The 25,971-nt window shown below is 34.9% G+C and overlaps 1 long non-coding RNA gene across 2 annotated transcripts in view; it reads left to right on the top strand.

Annotated features, from left to right (window-relative positions):
- The first annotated feature begins 1,234 nt into the window (after nt 1-1,234).
- The window catches only part of LOC139183541 (uncharacterized), a 34,559-nt gene continuing 9,822 nt past the window's right edge, over nt 1,235-25,971 (top strand). For both annotated transcript variants that reach the window (XR_011567037.1, XR_011567036.1), the window contains exon 1: nt 1,235-1,335. This is a non-coding gene — a long non-coding RNA (uncharacterized lncRNA). The remainder of the gene's footprint in view (nt 1,336-25,971) is intronic.

The following is a 25,971-nucleotide window of genomic DNA, read 5'->3' as shown; positions in this document are numbered from 1 at the left end:
GTTTTCCATGGGTCAAAATAAAAGTAAAATCAGTCTACAGACTAGTAAATTTAAGTTATTGATGTCAGTTGTACACAGTGTGAATTACAATTGTACCAGCTTGGGCACATTTAATTAGCTAATACAGAAAACAGTAAAAATTTTAAGAGTATTGTAAGATGAAAAAGAACAACCCTGGATTTTTTCCTTTATATTTTGTATGTAGTTTTAATTTTTAAATTCTCTACATGCATATTGATTTTATCATAAAAATATAAGATGATCTATACTCTATTTACATTCTTAAAGACTATAAAATTTTTTGGATTTGATGTACTATAGTTTCATTATTCTTTTGTTTCTTGTTATTTATACCATTTCCATTTTTTAAATATTTTAAATGATACAATTAAAAACATCCATGTTTTATACCACATTTTGTTTATTCATTAATTTGATGGACATTTCAGTATTTTCACCTTTTTGTCTATTGTGAATAAAACTATAATAAACATTGATTTAAGAATATATATTTGAATTCTACTGTTAGGGACTATATTGTGCTTCCTCAAATTCACATTGAAGTCCTTAATCCCAATACCTCAGAATATGACTGTGTCTAGAGATAAGGCCTCTAATGAGTGAGAGAGTCAGGTCCTAGGCAGGTTGATAGGGAAGCTAGGGGTCCCCAAGGAGAGAGGGGTCTGGAATTCTCAAGGAGGAAGAAAGGACAAACTTTTTTTCTTTCTCCACATTCCTTAGGATTATATAACAATAATATATCTTTGGATTCAACCTTCTGTTATCTTAAAATGTTAATTATGGGAGTAGACCTGGTCTTTACAAGGATGTATCTTGCCTAAGGACAGTGTTATCTTAAAATGTAAATTATGGGAGTAGGTCTGATGAGGTCTTTACAACCTCCAGATATTCTTTGGATTATATAACTTCATTGTTAACACTAGCAAGGGGGTACTCTTTCTGCCCACTTCTGATGCCTATATCAGAAGCTTTCTCTATCTCCTTTATACTTTAATAAAACTTTATTACACAAAAGCTCTAAGTGATCAAGCCTCGTCTCTGGCCCCGGATTGAATTCTTCTCCTCCGGGGGCCAAGAATCCCGGTGTCTTCATGTGATTCAACAACAACCTTTCATGAGGTAGTTAAGGTTTGTGAGATCATTACGGTGGGGCCCTAGTCCATTGTGATTCGTGTTATTTTAAGAGGAGAACATTAGGACACAGAGACACAGAGGGAAGACCATGTGAAAACAGAAGGAGAACATGGGTTCTATAAACCAAAGAGAGGGGCCTCAGCAGAAATCACTTTGATCTTGACTTCTAGCCTCCCAACTGTGAGTAAATTTCTGTTGTTTAAGCCATAAAGTCCACGGTATTTTGTTATGGTAGCCCAAGCAAATTTGGGATACTTGCTTTCAAATTCTTTGGGTACATACTTAGGAGTTGAATTTCTGGATCATATATTTATTTTTATTTCTGGGTCATAAGTTAATTCTGTGCTTAAATTTTTGAAAGATAATTAATTCTTTCTATAAACATATGAGTACTTACCCCATGCCAAGATTTTGAGCTATTATTTAGAAATCAAGGTAAATACATTTCTTTTTTTTTTTTTTCCAGAGAGCTCACTATCTAAAAGATTAGAATATTATAAGATTAAAAAGTCAGATGCAGTAATAAAAATGTTTGAAAGTTACTGAAGTTTAATTCACAATATATATTTGACAACATTAAATGATTTTACTTTATTCCTAAATTAATATGTAAGAATGGCAATATATCCTTATAGTAGTATCTTTGTGCAGTTCATTGTACGAGAAAAAAAAGTCACAAATCCCCACTGCTTTGAGCCATATTTCTGTAGTCTGAAGGTTCACGGCCCCCAACAAGAAGTAGAATCTATTTCCTTACCTCTCCTATTGGTCTTTAGTCACATGATTTGCTTTACCCAATGCAACATTAGGCAAAATGATTTAAGCAGTCTGCAAAAATGCTTGCACACTGAGGCTCACTCTTTTAGTAAGTTTGAATCTCTAAAGTCATCATATGAAAGAATCTAAGTAATCTGTTGGAGGATGAGAGACTGTGTAGAGAATTGAAGCAGCTCAGGTAATAAGATTATATCTGATCACAGACATTAATAGAATTATTTTTAAAAATCTAGAAAAAGAGCAGCTCTTTGGAAAATAAGCTGCACACTTCTGTAAGTCTGTAGAAATGCCACTCAAAATTCTTATCTCGGTATTCTGTTTTTTTGTGTGATTTTCAGTCTTACTATGTATGAAGCATATACACTAATCAGTTCAAGAAAAAAATTGTAATTTTTTATATTTCTCTTTCTTTAATTTCTACTTTTATCTTTATGGGTTCCCATTCTTATTCTCACTTTAGTCTTCTACAAAGATTTCTTGTCTTTGTAGTCTCTTGTTGTGAGTGCTTAGATTACAGATTTTGCACCTCTCTCTCTTTATAAATATAAGCATGCAAAATTATAGATTTCTCTTTAAGCACTGATGTTTGCATTCCTTAAGTTCTGATACACTTTAGTATCATTATTATTCTGTTGAAAATATTATCTAATTTTGTGTGCTTCTGTTTTTAATTTGTGGATATTGAAAATGTGAGATACTGCCCTGTTAGGAAATATCCACTGATATGTATTGAGGGATAAAAGGACAACATGTCTTCATCTTATTTGAAGGAAAGAGACAATAATAAAGGCAATATAGGGAATTTATAGTTTGTAGTAATTATTAATACTATTCTGTCTTTTCCATACATTTGAACTTATTGCAAAATGAACATTTAAAAGAAAATAAAGCTATTTGTTGCTGGAAGATAAAGATGGTTCAACATTAAGGAATCTGAAAGTGCATTTCAATATGCTAAATAATTAAGTGAGAATAACTGTATCATTATCTCCATAGTTTAAATATATTAAAATTAAATATTTATTTCAAATAAATTTCAATAAAAATTATTAACAACCATAGAATAGAAATAAAGTCCTTGTTTTGGTAGAGTACATTTATGATAAATATACCATATTTCTCATTTATAACAAAATATTATCAGTAGAAGGATACCCTTGAATTCAGAAACTAGATTTTAGGATACCCACTACCATAACTACTCTTGAATGTAAAATCTGAGATAATTAGAAATTAAATAAAAGCAATAAAACTAGAAAATACATGAAAGTGTGAAAATAAGTGAAATGAAGATTCTCTTCATTTTCAGAAATTATAAGAATTATTTATATTTATTATTTATTGCATAATTATTTATGCAAATTTGGAAAACTCAGCAGTGGCCACAGGACTGGAAAAGGTCAGTTTTCATTCCAATCCCAAAGAAAGGCAATGCCAAAGAATGCTCAAATTACCACACAGGTGCACTCATCTCACACGCTAGTAAAGTAAGGCTCAAAATTCTCCAAGCCAGGCTTCAGCAATACGTGAACTGTGAACTTCCAGATGTTCAAGCTGGTTTTAGAAAAGGCAGAGGAACCAGAGACCAAATTGCCAACATCTGCTTGATCATCGAAAAAGCAAGAGAGTTCCAGAAAAACATCTATTTCTCCTTTATTGACTATGCCAAAGCCTTTGACTGTGTGGATCACAATAAACTGGAAAATTCTGAAAGAGATGGGAATACCAGACCACCTCACCTGCCTCTTGAGAAACTTGTATGCAGGTCAGGAAGCAGCAGTTAGAACTGGACATGGAACAACAGACTGGTTCCAAATAGGAAAAGGAGTACATCAAGGCTGTATATTGTCATGCTGCTTATTTAACTTACATGCGGAGTACCTCATGAGAAAAGCTAGGCTGGAAGAAGCACAAGCTGGAATCAAGATTGCCAGGAGAAATATCAATAACCTCAGATATGCAGATAACACCACCCTTATGGCAGAAAGTGAAGAGGAACTCAAAAGCCTCCTGATGAAAGTGAACGTGGAGAGTGAAAAAGTTGGCTTAAAGCTCAACATTCAGAAAATGAAGATCATGGCATCCGGTGCCATCACTTCATGGGAAATAGATGGGGAAACAGTGGAAACAGTGTCAGACTTTATTTTTTTGGGGGCTCTAAAATCACTGCAGATGGTGACTGCAGCCATGAAATTAAAAGACGCTTACTCCTTGGAAGGAGGGTTATGACCAACCTAGATAGCATATTCAAAAGCAGAGACATTACCTTGCCAACAAAGGTCGGTCTAGTCAAGGCTATGGTTTTTCCTGTAGTCATGTATGGATGTGAAACTTGTACTGTGAAGAAAGTTGGGTGCCGAAGAATTGAAGCTTTTGAACTGTGGTATTGGAGAAGACTCTTGAGAGTCCCTTGGATTGCATGGAGATCCAACCAGTCGATTCTAAAGGAGATCAATGTTCTTTGGAAGGAATGATGCTAAAGCTGAAACTCCAGTACTTTGGCCACTTTATGTGAAGAGCTGACTTATTGGAAGACTCTGATCCTGGGAGGGATTGGGGGCAGGAGGAGAAGGGGATGACAGAGGATGAGCTGGCTGGATGTCATTACCGACTGGATCGACGTGAGTTTGAGTGAACTCCAGGAATTGGTGATGGACAAGGGAGGCCTGACGTGCTGCAATTCATGGGGTCGCAAAGAGTCAGACACGACTGAGCGACTGAACTGAACTGAACTGATGCTGCATGCTGCTAAGTCACCTCAGTCGTGTCCGACTCTCTGCGACCCCATAGACAGAAGCCCACCAGGCTCCTCAGTCCCTGGGATTCTCCGGAAAGAACACTGGAATGGGTTGCCATTTCCTTCTTCAATGCATGAAAGTGAAAATTGAAAGTGAAGTCGCTCAGTCATGTCCAACTCTTCGCGACCCCATGGACTGCAGCCCACCAGGCTCCTCCATCCATGGGATTTTCTAGGCAAGAGTACTGGAGTGGAGTGCCATCGCCTTCTCCAAATAAGAAAGTATAAAACATGGCTACTTAGAGATCCACATAAAATAAATAACAACTTTCTTATATGTTATCAAAATAGCTATATAAGAAATTTAGTTCATACTAGGAAATATATGTGTATATACATATTACCTATCTGCTCAGTCCTGTCCAACTCTTTGTGCCATGAAATTTTCCAAGCAAGAATACTGGGCTGCCATTTCCCATTCCAGAAGATCTTCCCAACCCAGGGGTTGAACCCAAGTTTCTTGCACTGGTAAGAGGATTCTTTAGTGCTGCACCACCTGGGAAATCCACCTAGGGATAAACCTAATAAGAGATTTATGGGAATAATGTACTGATATTTACTAGCTTATATAGAAGAGACAAAAATCCAGAGAATTACTTATAATGCATGGCAAAACTATTTAAATACCTCAATTATTTCCAGTCTATGCTATTGATTTAAAGTAGTATCAGTCAGTTCGTTCTGAAAAATTCTTTAGAACCAGAAAACCTATTTCTAAAGTTTACCTGTAAAATTAGAGTAAGAGTAGGAATTGCAAAGAAACTTTTGAAGAGAGTATAGTTCTGCCAAACTTCTCTATTTTTACTAAGCATGTAATATTTATCTAAATATGTGATAGTAATGTTAATACAAACCAAACTATTTAATTTTGGATTAGAAAAATGAAGTTGTGAAAGAGACAAGTTAAGACTAAATATTTGTATTATAGTTTCTTAAATGTGGTCTTTCAAATCAATGAATCATTATCTGATTATATTTCAGTGTATCCATATTATCTGATTATATTTGTGTCAGTTGCATGTGAATATTATATTATGTCTAAAATTTAACCATTTGTGTTTGTGTCCTCAGTAACATAATCACAATTTTCTTTATAATTATTGTCTATCTTTATTGAACCATTTGATATAATGTATGTTTTATGTTATGAAAATCTTTCTTGACATTTTTTTGTTGAATTTAATTTCTTTTGCAATTTTATCACTAGATTTTCTATACTCATATTTTTAAGTGAGATTATTCTGGGATGTATGTGTGTGGGGGCCAATATATGTACATATCTGTCATATATGTATGTAAACATACTCAGGCATGCACATTTTTAAAGTTTATGCTAGTTTTGTAAAACTTATAGTTTTCTCCTATTTTTCTTTGTTTGGGATCAATTTATATATTAAGGAAACTGTGTGTTCATTCTCTTTTTGAAAGAAAAATTCTGGTCCAGAGCCATTATTAGAGCTAAGTCTTTGATAAATTTCTCATTTTAATTGGCTTATTTGTATCATTACTCTTTCAGTATTGATTTCTTCTGGCATCAGTTTTGATGATTTTAGACTACATTAATTCTAAAAAGGATTTGAAAAATTTACATTTTATTTTTGTTTTTTTATGGAATATTTACTAAATTATATTTCTATGTTTTGTCCTAACAAGTCTTTCATTTTCTTGCTATATCATTATACATTTAATGTAGGTAAATATTTTTAACAAAACAACATTTGTATTACATCTTTACCATCTGAGCCGTAGAGCTTCCCTGGTAGCCCTACCATCTTTCAGATGGTAAAGAATCCAGCTGCAATGTGGGAAAACTGGATTCAATCCCAGGGTCTGGAAGGTCCCCTGGAGAAGTGAATGGCTACACACTCCAGTATTCTTACCTGGAGAATTCCATGGACAAAGGAGCATAGCGGGCTACAGTCCATGGGGACACAGACAGTTGGACATGACTGAGCGACTAACTTACACACACATGTATAATATATAAGGAAGATACGTAAATACCTCTGTATAATCCCTACAATTAAATTCATTAAAGATCAAATAAAAAATGAAAAAGTACTATTAAATATCATCAAATAATTTCTCAGCACCAAGGTATCAAGTGAGTGATATGAAGTGTAAACCAACCATCTGCTATGTTTCATGTTTTTGTAATATACTTGTTTCCTTCATCATAATGCTAGCAAAAATTATGTGTGCAGTCATGAGATGATTTCCGGGCATGCTGTTCCTTCCAGATGTAATTTTGTGATCAATCTTTTTTTTGTTTCCTCTTCAATTTACTCATTTAGTAAGAATTTAGTGAATATCTATGTGCACATTGCTCTGTACTCAAATTAGTGATTTAAAAATAGTGTGGAATATGTCTCTTTTCTGGGACAATTTGTTGTGCATGGGCACATAGGGATAAACCCTAATAATTTAAATTTACATACAACATGAAATATACAGATGTCTGATACAGAAAATAAGTGAAAAAATAACAGAATAGGCCTAAAGAGACTGAGTCAGAAATATAATAAAAATATGGACTTGAATTGGACAATAAGTAATAAGTAAATTTTGAGAATAGAAAGACAAGGGGAATAGAAAGACAATTGGAAAAGTAAATACTTTACTTCAAAAGTAAATATTTGAAGTAAGTATTCTTTCAAAAATCACTTTTCTGTTTTCATTCCAATAAAATTTTGTTAATGTTGGCCCAATAGAAACTAAGATGTTACCATATAATATATAATAATTACTTTTTTGTGTGTCCACATTTAGTTTTGAGGAAAGAGAAGAGAAATATACATCTTCATCTGCTATAAGATGTTCCCTCTGTATATATTAAAAAAATTGTTACTGTTTTGTTGTTTTGGAAAAGCAAGTTTCAATTCAATTTAATAAATATAAATGATTATTACAGGATGGGAGAAGATTATTATTACAGTTAGTAGTTATTGAGTCCTTGCAGAATGCCAAGTGCTCTTCAGTTAACCCATCTTTGGGTTAACTGTAAAGACTGGCATTACTGTAAAGCTATTTTACCAGCATAGAAATTCTAGTGGTTACTTGGGTCCTAATAAATCACAGCCTGTAAAGGCAGGATTTGAACTCAATCTCATACAGCTAGAACAGGCAGTGTGCTCCATTTTATGAGTAGATCTGAGGCTTTTGCCCCTGACTCAGTGACTAGAAAGGAAACTACAATCCCTTTTTGCCCTTAGGAGAGTGACTGCAAACATACCATGTGATTGTAAGAATGAGAGATTTGTGAACGCACTGCTTCCTGACTCCCTTAGAGCAGTGTGAATGCAGGCTGAGACTGACTCTTGTCCTTCAACTATTTAAACAAGAGTTAGACCCCATTAGATCTCAGATGGGTTTTTCTACCTTGACACCTGAACATACAGTTGCTGTGGTCCTCTTTTAAACCAAGCAACTTAGGGACCAATTTGATAAGTAAAAGTCCATTTTAAAGGAGAAAGTATAAGGAGAAGGTATGGACAACAGGCTTCATCTGTAAAAGAAAGCAAAGGTCAACTTTTTAATGTCTGTGTTTATCAGGAAAATACTGTCCTCAGAGCTCTCACAATTACAGAAATCAGACACAGAAATAAACCTACTCTTATGTACTTTGTGCCATATTTACATTGCTTTTTAAGTGACAAGACTGTTTTATATGTTACTGTGGAATAGAATATAGGAATGTGTATTAGCCGTGTTTCAATAATAAAGGTAATATACAAAACAGTTAAAATTCTAGTTGTGATAGATTAGAACACAGTATTTTCTTTCAAAGTTTTTAGAATATGTTGATTACTTTAATAAATTTATATTTTCTTTATGTGTGTGTGCTCAGTTACTTTAGTCATGTTCAGTATTTTCTTTTGATATAAATAAATGTATGTTGTGATTATATAAAAAATAATTATTTTCAGTTTTTGTAAATTTGTAAGAGAACTTTCTGAGACTCTAAAATTTAGCCTTAACTGTATTAATCACAGTAGCTTCTCTCTTCACACAGTTAATTACTTTAGGTTATCTAAGTAATATCCATAATTTACACTCAGATAATTCAGCTGGATTTATACAGAACTAGACATGGAACCACAGACTGGTTCCAAATAGGAAAAGGAGTACATCAAGGCTGTATATTGTTACCCTGTTTATTTAACTTCTATGTGAACCTCATGTGAAATGCCAGGCTGGATGAAGGACAAGTTGGAATCAAGATTGCCAGGAAAATTATCAGGAATCTCAGATATGCAGATGACATCACCCTTATGGCAGAAAGCAGAGAGGAACTAAAGAGAATTTTGATGAGAGTGAAAGAGGAGAGTGAAAAAGTTGGCTTAAAATTCAACATTCAGAAAACTAAGATCATGGCATCCGGTCCCATCACCTCATGGCAAATAGATGGGGAAACAGTGGAAGCAGGGGCTGACTTTATTTTTTGGGGCTCCAAAATCACTGCACACGATGATTGCAGCCATGATATTAAAAGATGCTTACTCCTTGGAAAGAAAGTTATGATCTACCTATACAGCATATTAAAAAGCAGAGACATTACCTTGCCAACAAAGGTCCATCTAGTCAAGGCTATGGTTATCCCAGTGGTCATATATGGATATGAGAGTTGGACTATAAAGAAAGCTGAGTGCCGAAGAATTGATGCTTTTGAACTGCAGTGTTGGAGAAGACTCTTGAGAGTCCCTTGGACTGCAAGAAGATCCAACCAGTCCATTCTAAAGGAGATCAGTCCTAAGTGTTCACTGGAAGGACAAAGGTGAAGCTGAAACTCCAATACTTTGGCCACCTGATGTGAAGAGCTGACTCATTTGAAAAGACCCTGATGCTGGGAAAGATTGAAGGCAGGAGAAGGGGATGACAGAGGATGAGATGGTTGCATGGCGTCACCAACTCAATGGACATGAGTTTGGGTAAACTCCCAGAGTTGGTAATGGACAGAGAGGCCTGGTGTGCTGCGGTCCATGGGGTAGCAAGGAGTCAGACATGGCTGAGTAACTGAACTGAACTGAACTGAAGTGATATATATATATATATATATATATATATATATATATACACACACATATATATATACACACACACACATACACATATAAACACACACATATAGAAATTCAAAAAATAAAAATGAAGAGGAAATAAAAACAATAATAATAACTGAAATAGTCATGGGGAACATTGATTATACTAGAAATACCAAAGGATTGAGACAATAATGTTTTCTTTTAGATCAAATGATCTTAATAATCTCTTCAATCATCTATTTTATTTTCCTAAACTAGATTATTAAGACCTTTCTGCTATGTGGCAGTTGGGATGTACCAAGTGGATAAAATAACAGCCTAGGGAACTGCTTGTTGAACCCACTTATTACAGTTCTCATTTTTAATATAATTCAGGCAACCTTACATGAGCTTATATTCTGAGCTAAATCTAACATAGTTCTGTTTTTTGTTCTCAAATCCACCAAAACTTCAGTTCTATTGAAGTGTTAGTATCAATATCACATCTCATAAGCTGCTAGTATTTAAACACTGAGATAAAAATATAGACATAGACAGAGGTAGATAAAAATATAGCCTCTTCAAAGACATAAGACATTTCAGTCCATGATGTATTAAGCACAAAGAGCGGATGATTGTTTGTTTTATGTGTGTAAATAACATGCAGAAAAAACTCTAGTTCCTTGAAACAAATATAGGGAATGAGAGCATTATACTATGCTAATAGTCATAAATTACAGCTATCCTGAAAAATGAATTTGTTACATAAAATAATTAAAATGTTGTTCAATAGGTCACTAGTATTAAACATTCAAAACTTCAGTATTCTATTCACCTCCGAACACATTTTCTATTGTTTTTCCTGGGAATTGACTTCTCATTTTGGGGAACTGTCATTTTGATGGGGGTTAACATCAAAGATCATCTTCCCACAGGGTCATGTTACTAGAGAGTTTGAAGACAGCTGTGGTGGGATTTGCTTTATATTAAACTTAGTCTGAAGGAGAAAGGGAGGCCCCCAGGTACACCATCACAACAAGGCATTTCAAAGTAACGCTTGGCTGGTGGCCACTTTGAACTGTGATATATAGATATTGCTGAAGTGTGTTTCTTTCCCTTTACCATCACAGATATTAATTGTAAATGTTTGATAAGCACTTTTTACAGAGTAGAATCTCCTATTACTTATTGGCTTTTAAATTTTATATAACTACAAAAATTATCATTTTATATGAGTACTTTTTAAATGTTTATTTTATGCTGTCCCCCAAAATAGAATAACATCATCTCCATTTGAGTTCCTTCTAATTAATTATTCAAGACATCAAAAATTATCCATAAATACTGAATTATTTTCATACTATATGATAGTTTTAGAATTTCCTTACACTTTTTACCAGTCTTGAATTATAACTATGAAGGAGAATATATACACAAAATATTAAATGGAAAAGGTTAAAAAATCTGTGTGGCTTAAGTAGCCCAGACTCTCAGTACCTAGATGTGGATGAATTAATCATCAATGACTAATATATGTTTTGTATAGTTTGAATTTTATTAATTTGCATAATGAAGGAACTTCAGCCCATTGGAATCCATGGGAAATCAATCATTTCATGTACAGTGTTCACTTCCCAGCTTTGGAACCATACTGCCTGGAAATGACAAAGTAATTCCCAGAATTTCAGTGTTAATTACAATGTAGTACATCACTGGGGCCCTTGTTTGAGAAAAAAAAAATCTTTTAGAGATCTGTATTACATTTCTGGCCACTTCAAATACAGTTGTAATTGTATAAGGAACAGATTATGTTTCCTAATTTTGATTTTAAGCATTTTCGTAAGTGTTATCAAAGATATTTATTTTATAATTTTTGCAAACTTTTAGAAAGAAATTGCTAATCCTTGTAAGTCTCATAAAAGTAGTTTGGATCCAGGGTATTGTAGTGGATATTGTGAAAGTGTCCAGATTTACTACATGATACTTCCTGGGCAACCATTATCCCACTGTATGGCAATAGGAGGGCTGAGACCATTCACAGCTGTATCACTCAACTGGGAACTGCCTTCAGCCATAGGAAACTAATAGCTCAGAGGGTGTCCTTGCTAGAACACAGCCTGAGGTCAGCTGCTGGCCAATGATGGAGAGGGGGTACAAATGTCTAACTTCTGTGCCTCAGTTTGGAACAATGATGAAGCCCCATCCAAACTCCAGAGCTCCTCATAGAGTCAGCTGAATCCCCCATTGTCATCATGGTATTTGTCTTCTTCTCCCTCTCAATCTAATTTCTCATTTCTTTATTGATGTATATTGTAAGAGTACTCCACAACAAAGCTTCTACTTTCTATCGCTCATTTCATGATCTGTTCCAGGAAACTCATGTAACACCATTATGCTTGGAGTAGCCTCAGGAAATCCACTCTAAACAGCAGACCTTCTAAACAGCAGATCCAAATAAATCTACCATTCTATTTGTTATTTATATTCAATTATTTATGTCTGATTCACTAATATATATTACCGTTCATTCTAAAACAAGAAATACCACCATAAAAATAAATCTTGAAAGATGTTACCTTCTTGTTCCATTTTTAACCATTACTCACATGTAGAAAATATTTTATTAACAAAAACAATAGGAGTAACAGAAGTTACCATTATTCACTCTCTGATACTGGGACATTTAAATAGATTCTTTAATTTCACCTCAGTTTTGCAAGGGATATTATTATCAACACGTAAATTTCATTTATCTAATCCTCAGTGTAAATTACTGATGAAATTTTTAGCAAATGTAAAAAAATAAAACTGATTTGGGTAAATGTTAAGGAACTGACAACTGCTTAAAGATAATAAATGACAAGACAACATCAAGCCCCAGATCAAAAGGATTCCAAATCCCAAGGGCTTTCCATTTATTAGGTAGTTTCTTAAAGTGTACAGAAACTAATAGTCTGGGGCATACATATATATAGATTCAATTACAGCTGAAAAATAATCACATACAGCCAATTTAAATATAGAAGAAGGAGGAGAAAAGGAGATGGAGGGGGAGCAGAGGAAGAAGGAGAAAGATGATATAGAAACTCAGCTATAGAAACTTACTCTAATCTATACGGAGAGCTCATAGTAATAGAGGCTGAGTCCTAAAAGGAAGTACTCTGAGAGACAGAAAATGAAAGATGCCAGTCAGAAGACTTGGAACCAGAAACTGGCACAGCATAGTTTCTACACTATTCCATTGGTCAAAGCAGTCAGACTTTCAATATTTAAGACAGAATATAGACCAAATTTACTGACACAATGAAGGTTAAAAATTATGACTATCAGTAATTTACCACAGCCTTGAGATGACAGGGTGAATACTTAGTGGAAAAAATATGTATCTATAGATATACATGTCTTATGCAAACTTAGGAAGACAAATATTCCCTCTGTTTCTCCTCTGTATCTTAGTATCATTTTCTCCTCTCTCCCTCTCCTCTCCCTCCACTTCCTCCTCCTTCCCTCCATCCTTCCCCGCCATTTTTCTGTCTTATCACTTAAGTTGGTGGTAAAATTTATAGAGACAATGCTATAGGTCTGGGAAAAAGAGGTTAAGTAGACAGTTTTCACAATGCCTAAAAACTGGAATGCTAAAGGCAAATCTTCCTTTCAATTCAGAAAGTTCTCAAGTTTAGTGTTCCATATAAAGAAAGTGTTGGAATTAAAACAAACAAAAAAAAATCTGTAGGAATATTAAGGTGCTAGATGAAATTTGTTTCACTGGCATACGATTTTAAACTTTATATATATTATCTTCATGCAGCATGTATTTCATGTAATGCCAGTGAATGTTCAAACTACCTCACAGTTGCACTCATTTCACATGCTAGCAAGGTAATGCTCAAAATTCTTCAAGCTAGGCTTCAGCAATACATGAACTGAGAACTTCCAGCTGCACAAGCTGGGTATAGGAAAGCCAGAGGAATCAGAAATCAACGTGTATACATTTTCTAAATAACTTCACTCTCTCAGTTCAGTTCAGTTCAGTCGCTCAGTTGTGTCCGACTCTTTGCAACCCCATGAATCGCAGCACGCCAGGCCTCCCTGTCCATCACCAACCCCCGGAGTTCACCCAGACTCATGTCCATCGAGTCAGTGATGCCATCCAGCCATCTCATCCTCTGTCATCCGCTTCTCCTCTTGCCCTCAATCCCTCCCAGCATCACAGTCTTTTCCAATGAGTCAACTCTTCACATGAGGTGGCCAAAGTACTGGAGTTGCAGCTTTAGCATCATTCCTTCCAAAGAAATCCCAGGGCTGATCTCCTTCAGAATGGACTGGTTGGATCTCCTTGCAGTCCAAGGGACTCCCAGGAGTCTTCTCCAACACCACAGTTCAAAAGCATCAATTCTTCGGTGCGCAGCCTTCTTCACAGTCCAACTCTCACCTCCATACATGACCACAGGAAAAACCATAGCCTTGACTAGACGAACTTCACTCTCTAGGAGTATTCTAATGAAATCAGAGATTTTCAAGATAAAAATGGGCTTCAAATCTAGTACTTCATTTTATAGGTACTGAACTTGAGGTCCAGCGAAATTAAATGACTTGTCTAATCACATAATTTTTGGTAAAGGCAGGACTAAAAATTTTGGTATTTTATTAATATTCAGAACTTATTAGAATATAGCTTAATACATCAGTATACCAGCATCAGAACAACTCACATGTCAATATCCTTTTAGCTTTCAATTTTAGTTTGAGCAATCAATTTCTCTTTATATAGAGATATTTTAGGACTCATGCAACTTTATTATAATATTTAGTATACCTTTTTATAGTTTTTTATTCCAAAGTGGGAGCATAAATATATTTGATAAAATTTGCATTTTTTTTCTGGAACTAAATTAAACCTGAAAGGTGAATATGTGTGTGTTTAAATTCTCTCCATCTTAATATGCTCACATTTTTATGAAATATGAAAATCAGCTTTATGGAATTAATCTATTTTCTAATAACTTCAGTTGAAACCAGAGATGAGCAAATTAGATGTCCCTTTATAAGGAGCAATAAGATGTCATGTACGAAACATTATGTTTACTAAGGAGATTGTGTAAACATTATAAGATAGTAAATGCATAAATATATACCGTCATTAAACCCCACTAATAATCAGAAATACATGTAATTAATTTAGCTACGTCCTTTAGGAAGCAAGTCCTTTATGCAGAAATGGTATCTTTCACTTAAATAATGTCCTCAGAGGAATAAATAATGTGTGCCTTGTGTGCTAAGTCACTTCAGTCGTGTCAAACTCTTTGCCACCACATGGACTGTAGCCCGCCAGGCCCCTCTGTCCATGGAATTCTCCAGGCAAGAATACTGGAGTGAGTTGCCATGCTCTGCCCCAGGGGCATCTTCCCAACCCAGGGATGGAACCCAAGTCTCTTATGTCTCCTGCATTGGCAGGCAGGTTCCTTTATCACTAGTGCCACCTAGGAAGCTGTAACGACTTTGGAAATCATTGGAATTTGTATCACTCAGTGAGGAGGTCTTTATCAGATATACAAGTTCCAACTGATTATCATTGTATGGACTAATACATCAGTAGCCTGAATCTGGTTAAGTCTTTAGTGCTTTTCAGCCCTAAAACATTGAGGTTAAGTCAACAATGACAGCTTCCAACAGCAAGTTTCATTGAAAATTGTCTGTTTGTGATTCTGGAGTTGTTTGCATTTTATTCATTTTTAACAAGGAAAGATAATAATTTCAGATATGCATTTGATTTTAAGGAAATTTTTTTAGTCGATTAAAACTAGATTTGTGAAGTTACAGTCAGCTGTCAAAATTATTTCTTAAACTGTGAAGACTTAAATATTTATATGAAAAATTTTAAGTAAAAATAACCATAGAATAAATATGAAAGTAACAAACTTTCTAAATATTAATTTAAAAATTCACATTTTTCTTCACCTTCCTTTTAAATAAGTAATAATCCAAAGTTTTCAATTTGTAAAGCACTTGTGTCAAAAGTTACTAATACTTAGAAGTTTTCTTTTTTATTTTGCTTAAACCAAAGAATTTTAGAATAGAATTAAAGACATTTGAGACACAATACTTTATTTTTAAATTTAAAAGGGCACAAGTTGGCAAAGATATTTTCCCAGCTGCAAAATTCTAACAAAATTCTATGCTCGAAAATCCCTTGTAGAGTGTATATAACTTTCAAGACTGATTTTTCTCATCGAACACTCTTTCCAAATATTCTCTATAATTGTTGTTTTTACTAGACTCTGAATCCTTAAAGACAGGAACTGCATGACTTTATCCATGCCAATTACCTCTTAGATATGTTTTCATTTATTCAAGAATTAAATTCCACTCTTAACTACTAGCTTCCTACAAATTAAGGTTATTAAGACTCTGGAGCTAAACTCTCTTCATTTATAATCCATATCTATTGCATATTGGATAAGTATCTTAGTTTGCTTATCTACAAAATGGGAAGAATAATAGGCCCTATTTCCTAGGTTCTATGAAGATTTAAAGTGTTAATACATATTAAAACAATGAGAAAATATTAAACATATTAAAAATATTCATAGAACATATTAAAACAATTTGAGAACAATCTGAGACATTCACTATTAAATGACAGTTAGGCAGTGGAGCACAGAGGTTAAGAGAATGGACTTGGGAACCTAGAGCCTGATTCTAACCCTTTTGCCAACAACAGGTGTTACCTGTATTTTTTTGTGCTCATTAATATCTGTATGACTCAATAGCTAACATCTATTCAGTTCAGTTCAATCGCTCAGTCATGTCCAACTCTTTGCAACCCCATGGACTGCAGCATGCCAGGCTTCCCTGTCCATCACCAACTCCCAGAGCTTGCTCAAACCCAGGTCCACTGAGTCAGTGATGCCATCCAACCATCTCATCCTCTGTCATCCCCTCAGCTTTCTTTTTGGTCCAACTCTCACATCCATACATGACTACTGGAAAAACCATAACTTTGACTAAATGGACCTTTGCTGACAAAGTAATTTCTCTGCTTTTCAATATGCTGTCTAGGTTGATCATAGCTTTTCTTCCAAGAAATAGGAGTCTTTTAATTTTATGGCTGCAGTCATCTTCTGCAGTGATTTTGAAGCCCAGGAAAATAGTCTCTCACTGTTTCCATTGTTTCCACATCTATTTGCCATGAAGTGATGGGACTGGATGCCATGATCTTAGTTTTTGGAATGTGGAGTTTTAAGCCAGCTTTTTCACTCTCCTCTTTTCCTTTCATCAAGAGGCTCTTTAGTTCCTCTTTGCTTTCTGCCATATGGGTGGTGTCATCTGCATATCTGAGATTATTGATATTTATCCTGGCAATCTTGATTCCAGCTTGTGCTTCATCCAACCTGGCATTTCACACGATGTACTCCGTGTATAAGTCAAATAAGCATAGTGACAATATACAGCCTTGACATATGCTGGAATAATGATAATTGCTAAGAAAAACATATGATGCCTACTATTTTTGATTAACTATATATCTCAAGAGGTATTCCATGAAACTGTTCTTACTGCCAGTGAGGGCTTTCCTTTCAAACTTCTGTATGGTTTGCTATCACAGTATACTGAGCTGGAGTTTATGTGAGCCTTGAAGGCTTACACTACTGTAACTAAATTAGAAACAACTTCTTTCTTTTTTGCATCCTATTCCTGGAAGGCTTTAAAAGCAGGGTTACTCCCATAACAGAACAGGAACCACCAACAAATCACTCCAAAAGTAGTGAGTCTGAGAGATCATATACCTTGAAGGAAGGTTAAATGGAGTTATGAATTTAAAAGAAAGAGGAAGAAAAAGAGAAGGGGGGTGGCAAATGAGGAATGGACAGAGAGAAGTAGAATAAAAATTTTTTAAAGCTTTAATGTTTACTGTTATTTCCTTTCCTCGAGTATACAATTCACCTGTAATGCTTCACAATTACTTTATTTTATGAGTTTGGAAAAATATTTTGGTTACTAGGCACTTCCTTTATGAAACAGTAGAAAAAGATCTCTAATATTATACAAATATGCTTTCCCTATGAAGGCATGGATCACATTCAAGTCTCCAAACAAGCAATCTATTTACTTGAACATATAGCAAGACAAAACCTTGGGATGGGCAGATAGGCCTGTAAAAAATACATGTCCTGGTAGAAGTATCACATAATTCACCTTTGGATTCTGTCTGAAGGATGTCTCTGCTCTTCTCATGCAGTTTGATATCTGGATACTCGGGCCAGAAGCCTTCCTTTTCTTTCTGCTTTGTCTTCAGTACTATGTACATTTTACTTTTTTTTTTTTTTTCCTCCAAGTATCAACTCTTGATTATACTCCATTATGTACTCAGTGGCTTGGCTTTCTAACAATTTCCTTTTCTCTTTTTTGACCATGATTTCAATAGCACTATACCCTAATGCTTCTGAGGTGATGCTAGTGGTAAAAAAGGAGAAATGAGAGATATGAGTTCGATCCCTGGGTTGGGAAGATCCCTTGGAGGAGGACATGGAAACCCACTCCAGTATTCTTGCCTGGAGAATCCCATGGACAGAGGAGCCTGGTGGGCTACAGTCCATAGGGTTGCAAAGAGTCAGACACAACTGAAACGACTGAACACGCAAGCGTATTCTAATGCTGACCTTGACAACTTGGTGTGGTATGTCCCTCTAAGTTTACAATTATTATTTTTAGTTTTTAATGAATCTGCAGTGGGTGATATTTCAACAGGTTTAAATGATACCTTTATTCTAGGAGAATAAAAACATAAGCAAGCTAGTCTAAGAATTAGAGGATAAATTTCTTTCAAAAGCATTCATGAGCACATGGGGGAAACACATACACGTGTCAATTTGTTGTCATTCTACACCATGAAGAGTTATACAAAGCAAGTAATCTGTGATGCCTATTTAAAAGAACAATGTCTTAGATTCAAAATTCTTATTTTATTTATAACCAAACTTACATCTAGAATTTCTGACAAAACTACAACCTTGAATTTCACCTGAACTTGAAATTCCATGTCAGCACTGAGCATCATGATTTCTCAGTCCTACTACATCTCAGTCTCTACACATTCCTGAACCTTATTCCCATCCTCATGTCCTGTTTCATTAAAAGGTAGTATAGCTGATGATTGGTACTAAAGACATAAAGTGTACTAATTTCCTTTGTCGGCTACTTTCAGATGTCCAAGAACAAATTTTGTTGTATTATATCAAACCTCCCTATACCCATTTAAAATTACTTATCCAATGCTGCAGTAAGACTATATCCCTGTTTATTCCTAGCAAGATAACTGATCCCTTTCTGGAGTAGATTAAAAAAAAAAAGGCTTTCCTGATGTTCTCATTTTATTTTTCTTTAATTTGTTTTTGTGGTGGTGGTTTAGTTGCTAAATCATGTCCAACTCTTGTGACCCCATGGACTGTAGCCTGTCAGGCTCCTCTGTCCATGGGATTCTCCAGGCAAGAATACTGGAGTGAGTTGCCATTTCCTTCTCCAGGGGATCTTCCTGATCCAGGAATCGAACCCGGTCACCTGTCTTTCAGGCAGATTCTTTACCCGCTGAACTATGAAGGAAGATCCAAAATTTATATTCTTATTTCTATTCATTGCGACCATTGACCTCAGATTTTAAAAACCTAGTTTCAATGCGATTTATACCATGCAAAATTAAATTGAAAGGTCAAATAGGTACTTTAATCATTTTTAAAAATTCTTCTTAAATTATGCAGATAATATAATAAAATTAACTCTCAAGCAGAATGGTCTGTAGACAAACCCCTGCAGTCTTCAGAACTGGTTGACATTATGCAGCTATTTCAGATAATGCAAGAAATGCATTATTACATAATATCTTGCCTGCTTTTTGCACGTGACAGAGGAACTAATGATATTTTCTAAAGTGAATCATTGCCCTGTAGCATTACTCTCTGCCAAGCAACCTCCAGCTGCTTTCTCAGACCCACTTTTTGTGCTTGTAATTTTCTTTTGTTCCTCATCTCCTGAAGTATTAGGACTAAGGCTGGGTATTTCTCTTGTTCCTGTGCCTTTACTTGACCTCTCTCTTTACCTCTGGAGCTGTCAGAATCCAAAGAGTAATATATGAAACACCACATTGAATATTAGCAACATTTTCATCCATCAATAGATAGTGAGCAAAATGTCTAACTGACAGCTGACAAAGCTTTTCTTGTCTTCAGTCCCATGGCACAATTCTAACAGTTGCAGTTTTCCCAGATGTATATGGATGCTGACTGTGCTAGTTGACATGCTGTTCTTAGCAAAATGCAATGTGTTCAATCAAGCTGGTAGAGCCAGAGTCCATAAATTTATCATGCAAATGTTAGTGGTTGGAAAGCCTTCTCAAAGGATGCTGATGCAAAGTGAGCCAGGATTGGTTTCTCTTTCCAACCAGACACTTCATTCAGTGCTATTGTTGACCTCAACAGCCCTGGGGCCAAGTTTCTCATGATCATTCAAAACACTGGTAACATTTATTTCAAAAGAGAAGTTATAATGAAAAACTCTCCATTTGTAAAATGAACACACACCAACAAAGATTTTCCAGACTCATTATATATACAAGGACATTGTTAGAAAATGTACCAGGATAACACTTTGCCTTTGTTGAGACAGAAGGAAAGATGTGAAATATATGTAAGAATGTTAGAACTCCACTAAATTACAACAGGAAAAAATGCTAAATGTAAATTTTACTAATAAAAATGGCTGTGCTGCTTTCAAAAATAGATATCTAATATTATTTATTTGCCAAAATTCACATTGATAAATATCAAATTTATATAACATAGAATCTCACATTTTGTATCTAAACAACCTTTAACAATCTAAGAATAGTGATCACCAGAAGCCCTCATTTACCTGAACACAATAAAAAGTTAAAAATACACATAGTGACCACTGAATATATCAGTAATATCAATATTTTAAAATTTTATTTAGAGACATTTTGATTTTTTTTAGACCAGGGAGAATTAAGGAATAATTGATTTTAAGAGCTTTTGTTAACAGTGGTATTTTGCATTTGTCATGTGTCAGTGGAAACAAAGATTTTTTCAGAACCACATCAGGGGCTATGACATCTCAAATGTTGTAATTCTTCACTAGAACCCTCTGATGTACGTAATTTTATTCCCAGTTTTTCTCAGCTATTTTTCTGACATTTTCATTCTGTTCTTGGGATTACCCAGTAGCTTTTTTTTTTTTTTTTTCCCTTAACTGTGTGACATATTTCCACTTCTGTTATTTGCTCTAGAGAAATGTAAATGTATACAAACAGGAAAACCTGCCCTTAGATCTTTATAGCAAATTTATTCACAATCACCAAAACCTAGAAAGAACTCAAACGTTTTTCAACAAGTGATAATCTCTGGTAAATCCATACAGTGGAATAATATTCATCAAAAAAAATAAGTTATTTATAAATGTAGCAACTTGAATTCACCTTCAAGATATACTGAATGAAAGAAGCCAGTGATATAAAGTTATATATTCTATGACATTATATGGTATTCTCAGGCTTCCCTGGTGGCTCAGAAGGTAAAGAATCTGCCTGCAATGCAGGAGACCTGGGTTCGATCCCTGGGTCAGGAAGATGGCCTGGAGAAGGGAATGGCCACTCGTTCCAGTATTCTTGCCTGGAGAAATTCATGGATAGAGGAGCCTGGCAAGCTACAGTTCATGGGTTCACTGAGTCGGACATGACTGAGTGACTAACACACATATGGTATTCTCAAAACGATAAAATTATCCTTCTTTGTATGATTTTAGAGATAGTGAAAGAAATGGCAATCCTATCCAGTATTCTTTCCTGGAGGATCCCAGGGACAGAGGAGCCTGGTGGGCTGTCATCTACGGGGTCACACAGAGTCGGACACGACTGAAGTGACTTAGCAGCAGCAGCAACAGAGATAGCGAAATATTATTTTAAAGGTATAACACAAAGGAGGTTTTGGGGGGTGAGGGAACTGTTATATATGCTTATTGTTCTAGATGGTTACATGAATCTACACATTTATAATTCACAGAGATGTATGCCAAAAAAAGTAAATTTTAAAATGTAGTTATTAAAAAAGACTTGAAGACAAAACAAATGTTAGATATAACTTTCACAGAGCCTGGGGAATTTTATTCCCTAGAACAAATAGAATTTTATAGTAATCTTTAAATTTGAAAGACCATCTTATGGTTTACACAAATTTATCAAAATTAAGAACCTTGAACTTATTTAAAACCATTTGCTTTTATAATATCAAGTATCTTGGTATTACACAGTCTTAGTTATAATTATCCTATTCTTTTTATCCTGCTCAGTAATCTAATTTTGTTAATTTAAAAACTAACCACCTAGGCCAACCACTAAAATCATATTCCACTAATTGTAGATCATTAAAAGGAACCTTAATATTGTTGGCCATTTAGGAAGGTCACAAAGTTGACAAAGAGAAGTGCCTGGGATTCCTTTTCTTCCTTCTATGTTAGAAGTCTCTTTCTAAGTGAGTTTATTTAGTGAGTGAAAGCTGCCAAGATCTTCCAGTTTGGAAATTGGAGATACTTAATTCTTGAGCACATGGCTTAAAAACATTAACATTTTAAACTTGGCATAAACCTCAGTCTGAGGGAAAAACAGCTGCTTTGCTAAGCATTGGGGGAAAAATGATCATTAAAAAGTTTTAAATAAGTGGGAAATGCTATTCTGCCTGATCATTAGAAAGTTTTGTGAAAAGTTAGCAGTTGAGGAAAACCTTACCCCCACCTCATTAGATGTTACAGTCAATATGATATGTGAACACAGGGAAAGAAATACATTCTGCTGAGCATTGTATTAAAACAGAAATTTATAGAGTAAGCACAATAATTCTTTGGAATTATTTAGGGTTTTTCCCTCAAGTTGAATATGCAATTCAGTCTTGAGGGGTACTTAAAAGGGGGCTGCTTGATGTGGACTTCTGGTATATTTCCCTGGCACCATTCTTTTTTGGTAAATTGAAGTATGATAGTGGACATATGATATTATGTTCATGTCAAGTGCACAACATAGTGTCATTTAACTATTGCCATCTTAGGACATTTTGTTTGATGCATTTATCCAAAAATTGATATTGCATTATGTAGCAAGCAAGCAAAAGAGTTTATTAAGTACAATAAGAGTATTCTCTGGTGGCTCAGAGAGTGAAGTCTGCCTGCAATACGGCAGATCTGGGCTCGATCCCTGGGTTGGGAAGATCCCCTGGAGAAGGACACAGCGACCCACTTCAGTATTCTTGTCCGGAAAATCCCATGGACAGAGGAGAATGGTGGGCTACAGTCCATAGGGTCGCAAAGAGTTGGACAGGACTGAGCAACTTCACTTTCACTTTTCAGAGTAATGTAATATATTGTGATGAAGAAACATTGCTTTTCCATTTCCTTTGTTGTCTCTCCCTTTTTCTTTCTCCTCCCCTCTTTTCCTCCTTCTTTCTTTTTCTTTTCTTATTCATTTTTATCTTTAATACAGAATGACATAGAACTTCATTCTACAATAATCCTACGAACAGAAGAAAGAGAAATAAAAGGTTAAAATTAGTAGAGGCAACTTTGGTCAAGAAATTATGTATATAATACATAAAAATCTCTATAATTTGCTTTCTTGAATATAGCCTATGATAAATCTGATGTTTGATGGAAATAAGAATGGAATTTCACCACTGAATCTTTGGCTATGAGCATCTTACACTATAGTCAGCTTTGTATTCATATTCTTTTGATCGTTCTAAGAGTTATTCCGATTACTTAAAACTCACAGAAGGGAATGGTAATTCCTTCTCAAAAATCAGTCCAAAGCCATCCGCTCTGAGAAAGCATATATAGTCTGTGAGTATACCATTCAATGTATAATGACCAGCCAGTTTTAAAAAATAGCATATTTACCAAAGAAAAAAGTAATCTCTCAGTTCAGTTCCGTTCAGTTCAGTCACTCGGTCATGTCTGACTCCTTGCGACCCCATGAATCGCAGCACGCCAGGCCTCCCTGTCCATCACCAACTCCCGGAGTTCACTCAAACTCATGTCCATCAAGTCGGGGATGCCATCCAGCCATCTCATCCTCTGTCGTCCACTTTTCCTCCTGCCCCCAATCCCTCCCTGCATCAGAGTCTTTTCCAATGAGTCAACTCTTTGCATGAGGTGGCCAAAGTACTGGAATTGCAGCTTTAGCATCATTTCTTCCAAAGAATACCCAGGGCTGATCTCCTTTAGAATGGACTGATTGCATTTCCTTGCAGTGCAAGGGACTCTCAAGACTCTTCTCCAACACCACAGTTCAAAAGCATCAATTCTTCGGTGCTCAGCTTTCTTCACAGTCCAACTCTTGCATCTGGCCTGGTAGTACACCATTCAAAGTATGATGACCAGCCAGTTTTTAAAAATAGGATATTTACCAAAGAAAAAAGTAATCTCTGCTAACATTTAAATCTGGAATACCTGTCCAAAATAAACATTACTGTGTCTTGAATCTTTTGTTCTTTCTTTTTGTTGTAGTACATTCTTTCAAATTATGAAAAATAGTGTTTATATGATAGATAAATAGTTATTATCCACCAATTTGTGCAATGGTTAGTTTCGAACATTTGTCTATGTCATAGACAATCACCTTTTTAAGAAAGATGGATTCTATTTTTATATTCACATCAAATAAGACCTATCACATCAAATAAGAAATTTTTATATTCACATCAAAATTTTTACTTTTTATTTAGGAATAAAAACTTCAGTGTATATATTATTGTTTTCTCACTATGTTACATTCAGAAAATTAAGTCAGCTAGGGAGTAACTCTTCCCTTTTATTATCCTTTGTGTGTGTATGTGTGTGTGTATGTATAGACTTTTCTGGAGGCTCAGATGGTAAAGAATCTGTCTGCAATTTAGTAGACCTGGCTTTGATCCCTGGGTAGGGAAGATCCCATGGAGGAGGGCATAGCAATCCTTTATAGTATTTCTGCCTGGGGAATCCCTATGGACTTTAAGAATGACAAACAGACAAAGATTTCCAAAAAAAAGTCAACTTTCCAGAATTTTTGAAAGGAAGTTATTTTTCCTTGTTTTCACTGAGTGTAAGTTAACATATCATTTTGACTTCATTCTATATCTAATATTTTGCATAGACAATGTCTCTCACTTCCTAATGATCATTCAATCCCTCTCTCCCCATTATCACATATTAGTAAGAACACTGACCCATTAAGATTTGCTCTATCCATTGAAAAGCAAATAGAATGTTAGTGACAGCTTTTTTTTGGCCAGAATTTTGAGTTTCAGATTCATTTGTATTGCCAACATGCTCTAGTTGAGAATTCTTCCATGATTTAACATTTGATTAAGCTTGTTAGAGAAGTTCTTTAGGTTTTTGTTTGTTTTGTTTTATACAGTGCATAAACAATGATCATAATCTATACTGCTTCCATGGACTCCATTGTTTTATACTATAACTGCTCATAATTAATGAGTGCATAGAAAGTGGTTAAATTTGCAAGGTAACATAATGGGATAGAATCAGACTGCACACATTCATTCAGTCATCAGTTTGCAGAAGGATTTGCAGCTTAATCAGTTAGGATCCACAGGCTGATCTAATGAGAATAGGACTCAGGAAAGACCCAATTATCTCAAAATGATCTGATGGGGAAATAGGAACCTCTTAGCCAGGTAGAACTTTTGACATTGCAATGGCAAGAAAAGAATTACAATAACCATAATAAATATTATTACTAATACTATTATATAAACACACACACATATATATAACATATCTAAATATAGTATACAATACAGCTACATATATATTTTATATATTTCGTATATGTATAGTATGTATATACTGTATGTATTTTAATAGATACTATATATATGCATATATATATATACACACATATATATGTATACATGTATACATATATATGTGTGTATATATATATATTGGAGAAGGAAATGGCAACCCATTTTAATAGGTACTATATATATGCATATATATATATACATATGTATATATATGCATATACATGTATACACATATATATGTGTGTATATATATATATATTGGAGAAGGAAATGGCAACCCACTCCAGGGTTCTTGCTTGGAGAATCCCAGGGATGGCAGAGCCTGGTGGACTGCTGTCTGTGGGGTTGCACAGAGTCGGAC

Source organism: Bos indicus, chromosome 6, assembly GCF_029378745.1.
Source record: "Bos indicus isolate NIAB-ARS_2022 breed Sahiwal x Tharparkar chromosome 6, NIAB-ARS_B.indTharparkar_mat_pri_1.0, whole genome shotgun sequence".
NCBI classification, from domain to species: domain Eukaryota; kingdom Metazoa; phylum Chordata; class Mammalia; order Artiodactyla; family Bovidae; genus Bos; species Bos indicus.
Note: the sequence above shows the minus strand (reverse complement) of the source record. Positions and strands in the feature narration are given on the sequence as shown.